This window comes from Micromys minutus (genome assembly GCF_963924665.1).
Source record: "Micromys minutus genome assembly, chromosome: 11".
In the NCBI taxonomy this organism is placed as follows: domain Eukaryota; kingdom Metazoa; phylum Chordata; class Mammalia; order Rodentia; family Muridae; genus Micromys; species Micromys minutus.
In genome coordinates, this window is record NC_137980.1 from 59,067,540 (window position 1) to 59,077,040 (window position 9,501).

Sequence of the window (9,501 nt, forward strand, 5' to 3'; positions counted from 1 at the left end):
GACAGCTCACAACTGTCTGTAACTCCAGTTGCAGGGCACCAGGAAGCCTCATACAGACATAAATGCAGGCAAAACACCAATACACATTAAAAATAATCTTAATAAATTGGAAATACCTCTTAAAATAAATCTTAAAATGAGAAGCAAGCAAAAAACAATCTGAGAGGCTATGGCCATATATTTTCTGCCTGGGTCTTCCTAAACTTATATCTTTGTACCTACTGTCCCAAAGCCTGCAGGGGTAAAGGGTCTATAAGCCATAATTATTCCGGCTGCTCGTGATGGAGGCCCACCAGCACATCTCCTCTCTGGAGAATTACACACAGCAATATGTGTCAGAGAAATGCCAGAGCTTTCTAGATGGAAACGCACCGTTCTTTTTCTCTCCAGCTGAGCTTGGGACTCAAGTCTCACAGATGCCAAGTACAGGGGACAGATGTGGAAATGAAGTGCTGCTTCCATGGTCTGTGCTGGCCAGACTGTCAGAACCCTCCTGTGAAGCCACAGAGAGTATGTGCAGACAGTTGCCAACATCCAAAGCCCCTGCTAGGAAGCCCAGCTTTATAGTTTGGGCAAGCCTGACTGTTACATCATAGCATTCACACCCGGGAGTTCGGTCACCCTGTTTCCAAGGGTCAGCTGTCACAGTCAGAGGTACATGGGGATCTCTTCCAACAGAGACCTCCTTCCAAGGAAGACAGAGCAGCTGCTAAGGACCAGAAGGGAGAAAACTGCCAGCTGGGAACCAGACTCAATTTGGGGAAATGAGAAGAGACGGGTTCTCAGTCACTCTGGCTGGAAAGAGCTGCAGTTGTTTTAATCCTGTAATTTGGACGACAGGAAGTGCCTACCCAGGCAGAAAGGCCCCCCTCGAAGGAATTTTCCACTATTAAGAAGACTGTTGGTCTGAATCATAAAGAGCAGTGCAGTGAGGAGAAGACAAGATATAAAAGTGCTATGTTTTTGTTTTTGTTTTAATCTGACAGGAACACTTACTGGTTGAAGTCAATAAGAATTTAATTTATAGAAGGGCTTTTTTTGTTTGTTTGTTTGTTTGTTGATTGGTTGGTTTTTAAAGGGCCTGAGTTCTCAACAAGTTCCCCTAGCCCCTGGCAAACCGACTAATTACTTGAGGAAGTGAACTTGTCCTTCCCAGCCACCAATGAGACTTTCACAGCAGGCATCTCCACTGCAGTGACAGAGGCAGCAATAGCCAGGAAATGGTGGCAGTCCTAGGAGTGTCCAAAAAAGCCCCAAGACAAGCTTTCTGGGATTCTAGAAAATTCTGACTGCCCTTTCCTGTTACAGCCTTATGTCCTTAAGGTCCTCCTCCTCCTCCCCCCCCCTCCTCCCCCTCCTCCTCCCCATTTTCCTCCTTCCTCTCCTCCCTCTTCTCCTCCCTCTCCTCCTCCCCCTCCTCCTCCTCCTCCTCCTCCACCCCTTCATCCTCTTTCTCATTCTCCTCCTCTTTTTCCTCTTCCTCCTCCTTCATTCCTGGACCACAGCTTTGTAAACGGCCCTATACACCCTTCGTCACACCGCAGACAAGCAAAGAGACTCTGTGGATTGTCACCACTGTACTGGAAATAAGAGGTAATGCATACAGAACCCTCATGTATCAATGAGAGCATGACACAGGCTCCACTGTGAAGCAGCCCGTGCTGCAAGCCCAGGGCTCATTTGGGCTGAGTACTCTCCAACTCATGGCCACTCATGTTTGAGACCATCCCTGCCACTCCTCTCAGAACACCTCAACCTCTATCCTCAGCCATTAGCCAATCACAGCACCCCAGTGCCTCTCACACAACTGCACCCTCAGCCTAGAGTGCTAGCCCTGACTGGATGGACACTGTGCCTCTGTTCAGGAAGGCCCTGAAGTCTGCTATCCCCATCCATTGCCTTCTCTCCCAGTCCTAGCTCCTTGTCAGTGTGACACTATGGCTCATTTGCCTACCACATACTCATCTTCCCTGTGCAGTAAGCTTGGCTCAGGACTGTACGGCCCCTCACAGTTCACAGGCTAGTCCACAGAATGGCTTGCCCACTCTCACCAGTGAATGGTCACTTTGGTCTAGGGCTGATGTCACTCTGAGCCTCCAGCCACATGAACCCTGGAAGGCAGCCCAGGAATTGTGCGGCTTGGGGCCTTTGGAGTGTGCCCTGGGAGCGTGTGGGTGGCTGGAGCTTTGTTCTCTAGAGATGCTCCTGCTGGCAGAGTGGTCATCGCCTTCCCACACACAGGCAATCTGCTGCTGGCTCCTTCCTACGGCCATCTTGTGCTCACCAGAGTGCCTTGCTGGACCAGTTGGCTGAACAGTGCTATCCAGCCTGGGCAGGGCCCTGAGGCCTTTGGAGTTCCTTCCCCAACCGATTCTTCAAAGTTAGCAAATACTCTATCAGCAGATGACTTGAGGAAACTTAACAGAAGCTTCAGCTTTTCCTGTGAACCCCGAGGTTACATCCCAGCATCCAGGAAGTTCACCTTCCTCTATCATCAAAGCCAAGGTGGTATTACCCGCAGGGCCATTCTTGCTGCAAAGTGTGCCCCACCACCACCAGGGCCCTGTAACTCTTTCAAGCTGAATGACCTTGAGCAGTCCAAGGGCTCAACTCAATGTGTTTGTGTCTCTTAGATGGATTTGTATGTTCAGGGCTTCTGGGGAAAAGCAAATGGTGAGGACAAAGGCCTATGCTCCAGTCCAGAAAGAGCTAAGGCCCAAGCCCCTTCTCAGCTCTCTGCCACATGAGACCACCGGAAAGGTCTCAGGCCCAGAGGCAGATCCTCCCAAACACCTCATTCCTGAGTGTCTACCTCCAAAACTGGGACGTAGAATTTAAGTCCTGGCTTCGGGTTCTTGCCACAGCTGCCAACAAAGCCCCCAATCTTCCTCTATCAGAAGAATCACAGCCTCCTCCTAGAACAGGGCAAACAGCCTGACCTTCCAAGCCAGGTCCAGTTGCTTAATGGCAGGAGGGTGCCCACAATGACTCACACTCCCATTTCCAATACCTCCCATGGCTACAGTGGAAGAGGAAAAGCTATGTAACCCAAGGCTGGCTCTTAGGAACAAGACAGAAAATTGTGCAGGGCGGCGAGGCTACCTGTCCCCAAAACTATCGTAAATCACATTTAATTCTACCATCCCCACAGGGCTGATATCCTGTTAGACCATCGTTTTCACTGGGGATGTTTTGCCCCTAAAGACAGTGTCTGGACATTTTTAGTTTCATCATAGGCTGGGGTCAGTTGTCAGGAGCATCAAGTAGGTAGAGATTAGGAATGGTGCCACTGTGTAAAGATGCATCACCTCCACAAGAGAATTATCCAGCCCAGATGTCCCTTGTGCTAAAGTTAAGAAACTTAAAGTTAACCATATTCTTCCACTTTAGTTGTTTTAGGTTTTCTCTTTTATTTTTGAGATCATAATAAAATTACAATATTTCTGCTCTTCTTCCTCCAAACTCTTTCATATGATCCTCCTTGCTCTTTCGAATGGCAGCATTCATGGTCCTAGAAGGCACCGTGCAACCAACAGTCACCCCCCCCCCAATTATGATGCCTATGAACCACAACAATGACCAACAGCACCCAGTAGGGTGCATTGGTCAGCGCCGGGTGCATACCTCTGTGCTACCCAACAGTTCTATTATTGGACTTAAAACCCATTCAACAAGAAGGAAATCGTGCTTGGTAGATACCTAACCAACTCCCCAGGACTAGTGAAGTCAAGAATATTAGAGGAGAGACTACAGCAATCATTTTACTAAATCAATGTAATCCCTAACTACACTTGTCTTAGTCAGGGTTTCTATTCCTGCACAAACATCATGACCAAGAAGCAAGTTGGGGAGGAAAGGGTTTATTCAGCTTACACTTCCACATTGCTGTTCATCACCCAAGGAAGTCAGGACTAGAACTCAATCAGGTCAGGAAGCAGGAGCTGATGCAGAGGCCATGGAGGATGGTACTTACTGGCTTGCTTCCTCTGGTTCCTGCTTCCTTATAGAACCCAAGACTACCAGCCCGGTATGTCACCACCCACAATGGGCTGAGCCCTCCCCCCTTCATCACTAGTTAAGAAAATGCCTTACAGCTGGATCTCATGGAAGCATTTCTTCAAGGGAGGCACCTTTCTCTGTGATAACTCCAGCTTGTGTCAAGTTGACACACAAAACCAGACAGTACAATAGTCTAAATATTTGCTCCTAACCCCGCAAATAAAGGTAGTTCTCATCCTTCTTCAAGGAAATAGCTGTCTGTAACAGACTAGCATCTTTACAGAAAACCACAACCAACCAGAATGTAGAGATTCAAAGCCCAATCCCAACAGATCTACAAAACAATGAACTCCTGCACCTAAGGTAAGAAAGCATAGTGGGAAGGGGGCAGAAAAGACTGTGAGAACTATCTAGGACTAGGAATCTTTCTGTGGGACTGTATTTCAGAAACGTATCCTTCTTCAAATGTGCCTGTTTGTGGTACACAGCCATTTGTAACTTAGCCTGACACAGCCTCACTGTCCCCAGCACTGCTCTGAGTACACCAAAAGCCAAGAGATGGTAACTTTCTTGAGAAAGGAGGCCAGAGTGGAGACATGGGAAAGAAGAAAACCAGCCCCAGGAAGGGCTTTGAGGACATCCAGCAAGGGCTGGCACGAGCCCAGCATCCAACTTCAGCAAAGCAACTGCAGTTTCTGTTCTCAGGCTTGGTGGAAAAACGCTCCTTTGAGAGCACAGCAGGGCAGTGGGACCTGTACTTCACAGCTATGAGCTGAAGGACCAGGAGCGGTTTGGAGGTCTCTGGGCCTCTGTTTCTTTACCTGTCATGGGGATAAGACAGTCGCATTGCATGGTGGAATGAGATCCGTGAAGTAACGAAGAGATGCCTTGCAGAAGAGGTGTTATGTAAGTGTTAAGGTAAAAATAAATGAGCCGACTCTGGCTGGCTAGGCGCATCTCTGCCAGGCTCTGCCTTCCTCAGCACTCAGGGCAAAAAAACCCAAAGCCATCAGTGATGGGGAAAGGAAGCAGTGAGCAGGTACCAAAGAGCCTAGATGCCAGATGGAAGCAGCCTCAACCTCCTAGGAGGTGGAACTGCAAGAAAGAGCCTGCACAGAAAGGCCTGAACTGAAGGATCGTCCCATCCAGGATGTTGGCACCTAGAACCAGGCAGGGTGGCAGCCTTTTATGGGCATCTTTGGAGCTTCTCCTGGCCATGAGTCCTTCCCAAACCCATTATACAAGCCCTGCTTATAGCTCCACAACCATCTCCAGCCACACCCTGAGATCCCTCTACACCCCCAGTTCCTACCAAAGTCCCTGACTTCTGATGCACCTCAGATCCTGCTGCAGCACTATCTCGGGCCCATGCAGTCTGTCCTCTTGTGAGAAAAAGGCCCTTAGGAACTGCAGTCTTCCCGATCCTTAGTGCTGTAGCATTTTCCAAAGAACACAGTGAGCCAGTGCCAGGAGGAGGCAGGAACTGAAGCCAGAGAGTGGCCAACCCCTACACTGTAGCCAGGAGAGAAGCCTCATCCTCTGCCCTCCTTTGCCACTTGGGGACAGAGAATGAGCAAGTAGGACTGCACATTCTCACTCTATTCTTGTTTCTGGGATTCCTATCAAATTCAGAGCCTCCAATGTAAACCCTGACTCTGATTGATGGGACTGAGTTGAGCAACACACCATCAGGAAAAATAGCCAATACCACACCTAAGCAGTTCTCAGCCCCATGCAGCCCCATGCAGCCCCATGCAGCCCCATGCAGCCTCAGTGGCCTGATGGCTGCCCATGGCCTTCTTCATCTTCTCCCAGCCAACCCCAATGAGACATCAGGCACAGCAAAGGAAGCCAGAACTGAGCCAGCACTTCCCAGCTCCCCAGACTCCATTTACAGTCCCCATTCACCATCTCTGGGGAATGGATTTTTCTTGCACTAATAAACAGAGTCTAGAAATGGACACCAGACCCACATATGTGCCAGTACAGTCCCCCTGATCCACACTAGCTCCATACATGACAGAAACAGCTTGCTCAGGAGTGTTTTGGTCCAGTCACCCAGAAGACCCCTCCTGGTACTCTCTCTCTCTCTCTCTCTCTCTCTCTCTCTCTCTCTCTCTCTCTCTCTCTCTCACACACACACACACACACACACACACAAGAGCACACACACAGTATATACTGGCAAACAAGCATAATCACACAGGCAAACACATGTGCACATGTATGCCAAGTTCTCTGTTATACAGCCCTACATATATGCAGCTCCACACCTAGGCCACACGTACATGGGCCCACACCAAGCACAGATGGGCAAGCACTAATGCTCACACTGAAAATCCCATCTAGAAGCTCCTATGGGTACTACCCATAGCTATCCTCAAAGAAGGTCATTACTGTAATCACAGATTGTGAACTGCTCCAGGGCCAAAAGCTACCACAAGGCTCAGTCCTTAAAGAAGGACTCAGAAACCACCATCCAGACAACAGCTGGTCACCCCTCAGGATTCTGGGGAAGGAAAAAGGTCTCTCTACAAACATTACAGGAAGGTGCACTATTCCTGTGGAGGCTACACGAAAGACAAATCCTATTTGGCCAACTCAGCAACCCTGAGGTCCATCAATTCTGTCATTGCCTCATGAATCTTTCAGAGGCCTCCAAAGTGTGCAAGGAGGCTGGTGGTCAGCGCTGGTGGAGCTTACTGTAAATTATTCACTAACTCAGCATAGGAGGGCATTCCCCAGCCTTAACACTACCCCATGCACTGCCTTCAGGAATGTGAGTCAAGATTGTGTCTCCTACCCCTGAGGCTGCCATCATGGTCACCTTCCTAGCCTGGGTTCCCCTTCAGCCAAAGGGTAATTCCAACCCTGGAACTGTCACCTCTGCCAGTCCCCTGGATGTTCTTGGCTGTGGGGACACACCATTATTCCACAACCTTTCCATCTAGCTGCCTAATGTGTACCCCAAGCCAATGGCCAGGAATCAGCCTTCAGTGTCCCTGTGTGTACCATCTTTCCTCGGCTCCCACTTGTCATGAGTTCTCTCTGCTCTAAATTCCTCTCCATCTTAGCCTTGGCCCAGGCCACAGCAGAGGCATGGGACGTCCAATGGCTGCTGTGTGGTCATGCTTCAAGCCAGTGCTGGACATCCCTCAGACAAGCAGACCTATCTCTTACCCTTTATCTTTCAGTTCTGATGGATGGTCACTGTCTTCTCATAATCCTCCTGGCCTAAGTGTGGGCAGCCCCTGGAACTCCCCAGAAGCCCAGAGGGAAGTGGAGAATTAACCCTAGCCCTCTGAAGAGATATAGGTGGGATGGGCATAGGAAACCCTAACAAAGAGGTCAAAGGGGAATGACCTGACAGTCTCAGAGGTGACCACATGTGTTGGGACGACGGATTGCAGACACCAGGAGCTCACTTGAAATTCTTTCTTCTCCAGTCTACTGTGGAGTTCTACCCTGAGATAGAATAGACCCAGTAAGGCCCAGAACCCCTCAGGCTTCAGATCCAGGTATTTGTGCCTGCATTTGTCATCAGCACAACCCTGAAGAGGGACCCAAGGCTTGAAGACTCTCCCTAGAGAGTCTTCTAGGGGACCAGAGCCAATAGAGTAGTCATCTACCCATGACTCCACTAAAAACCAGGACTACATCCAACCATCTTCAGACCTCCAGGGAGTCCTTGGAATGTGTCTGCCTGGTGATATACTGTATGTCACAACACATGGCACTGTGACCAACCTGTAGTAGTTGTATATCCAAGGTTCCCAGAGGACGCCAAAGTTTGCTATAGCAGAAGAATGAGGTCAGGTCTGCCTACAAGACTTCCTTTAACCCCAGCCAGGGGCTGTATCTTACATTTGTCCTGTCTCCGTCTAACGAATTGCCTTAGTTTTCCCAAGTCAGAGAGGGCTAAGTGTTAAAACAACTTTCTGTGACTGACACAGTCTACCTGATCCATCTTGTCAATAATGGTGGCCTGGGAAAGACGCAGAGTTGACCAGATGTCTGGGAGAAACCTGATGTCCTTGCATAGAGTCATCAGACAAAATACAAGAATTCTAAATCACAATTCCAGACAAACAATGAACTCTTTTGTTTTGTTTTTTTTTTTTTACTATATCTGTCTCAAATTTTTATATTGAAAAGTATCTGAGGTCTCACTAATGTTCAAATTCACCCATGTATATGTACTCAATAGCCTTCCCTTCAAGGCCTGATATTCATTCTGTATGGTTCTGTGGGCTGTCAGCGCAGCCATGGGTGACCACCTTCTCAAACACATCACTCCCTGGCTATGAAGGTCCTTCCTTTCTATCCCACCGCCGTGGGTGCTGAGGGACCCCTCTGCTTTGTGGTTAGGTAGGAGAATTCCTTGGACTGTGATGTCTTTGATGTCAGAATTGCCTGTCGCAGCTGCTTTGTGTCTATCTTCATCTAGCACAGAGGCTGAGTGTACTAAAGGTATCAGGAGCCTGACACCAGAAACCCGGACAGCAACTGTGTGGTGCAAGGAAGAGTTCTGAAGATGCACTGGATATGGTAGATTGTCTAGGTTCTCCATGCATGCTCTAAGTACAGTCACAGGTATCTCTATAGGAGAGAGATTGAGGGTACATGACCAAAAAGCAGAAACTGCACTGGTTAGGCCGCTAGCCCAGACAGACATGGAGGGAAGAGCAGGAGACCTACAGTGGTTTCCCTTCTACTCAGGGGTGCTGATTCCACCATTATCTGCCATTTGTAGCAGACCTGGGAGACTGACACAAGGGGAACATGTGGGGATATTAAGGACCAGAGAGTTTCGCTCTGGCTCTTTGGAGGGACTCTGTTCACCCCACCCAACCTTGACCTGCGCCAACAAGAATAGGCCTTGAGAGGACAGAGAGGACAGTTTCCTAGGACAAGAGTGGGTGGAGAATTGTCCTACCATCTGTCCTGCCTGGCCACTGAAGTCATGGCATGATCTGGGACAGGTGGATCAATCCCAGCTCATGTGACATAAGTCATTGGACTCCTGGCTTCTGGGGCTGGTGTTGCTGCAAGTTAAGAATTGAGGATCTGGGCCAAGGGGACTAGAATAGACATGGGGCTGGCTCAGCAGGCAAAAGCGCGAGCAAGATGGGCTTCAGTCAGAATCCAGAAACCTAGGAGAACTGAATGTGTGCCCACTCATGGGGAGGATCTCTAAGGCTTCACCGTTCCTTGTGGGGCTCATCAGGCCACCCGGTCAAGTTTTGATTCTACTTGGTCTTGCACATTCCACTTAGGTACTGCCCATCTCACAAAGGCACCCCAAACCGGGTCACAGCCATCAAAACCATTTGGCTTTTCCATCCTCATCTAGCTGGGGGTTCCCAGCACCCACGCAGGGGGCCCCACCGCCTACCCATGAATCTGAGGACAGTTGTGAGGGTCACCTGGCAGCGGTGAGAGGTGCCAGACTGAACACCTTGGACGATGGGAAACAGGGCCCCAGCAGTAGGCACACACGGC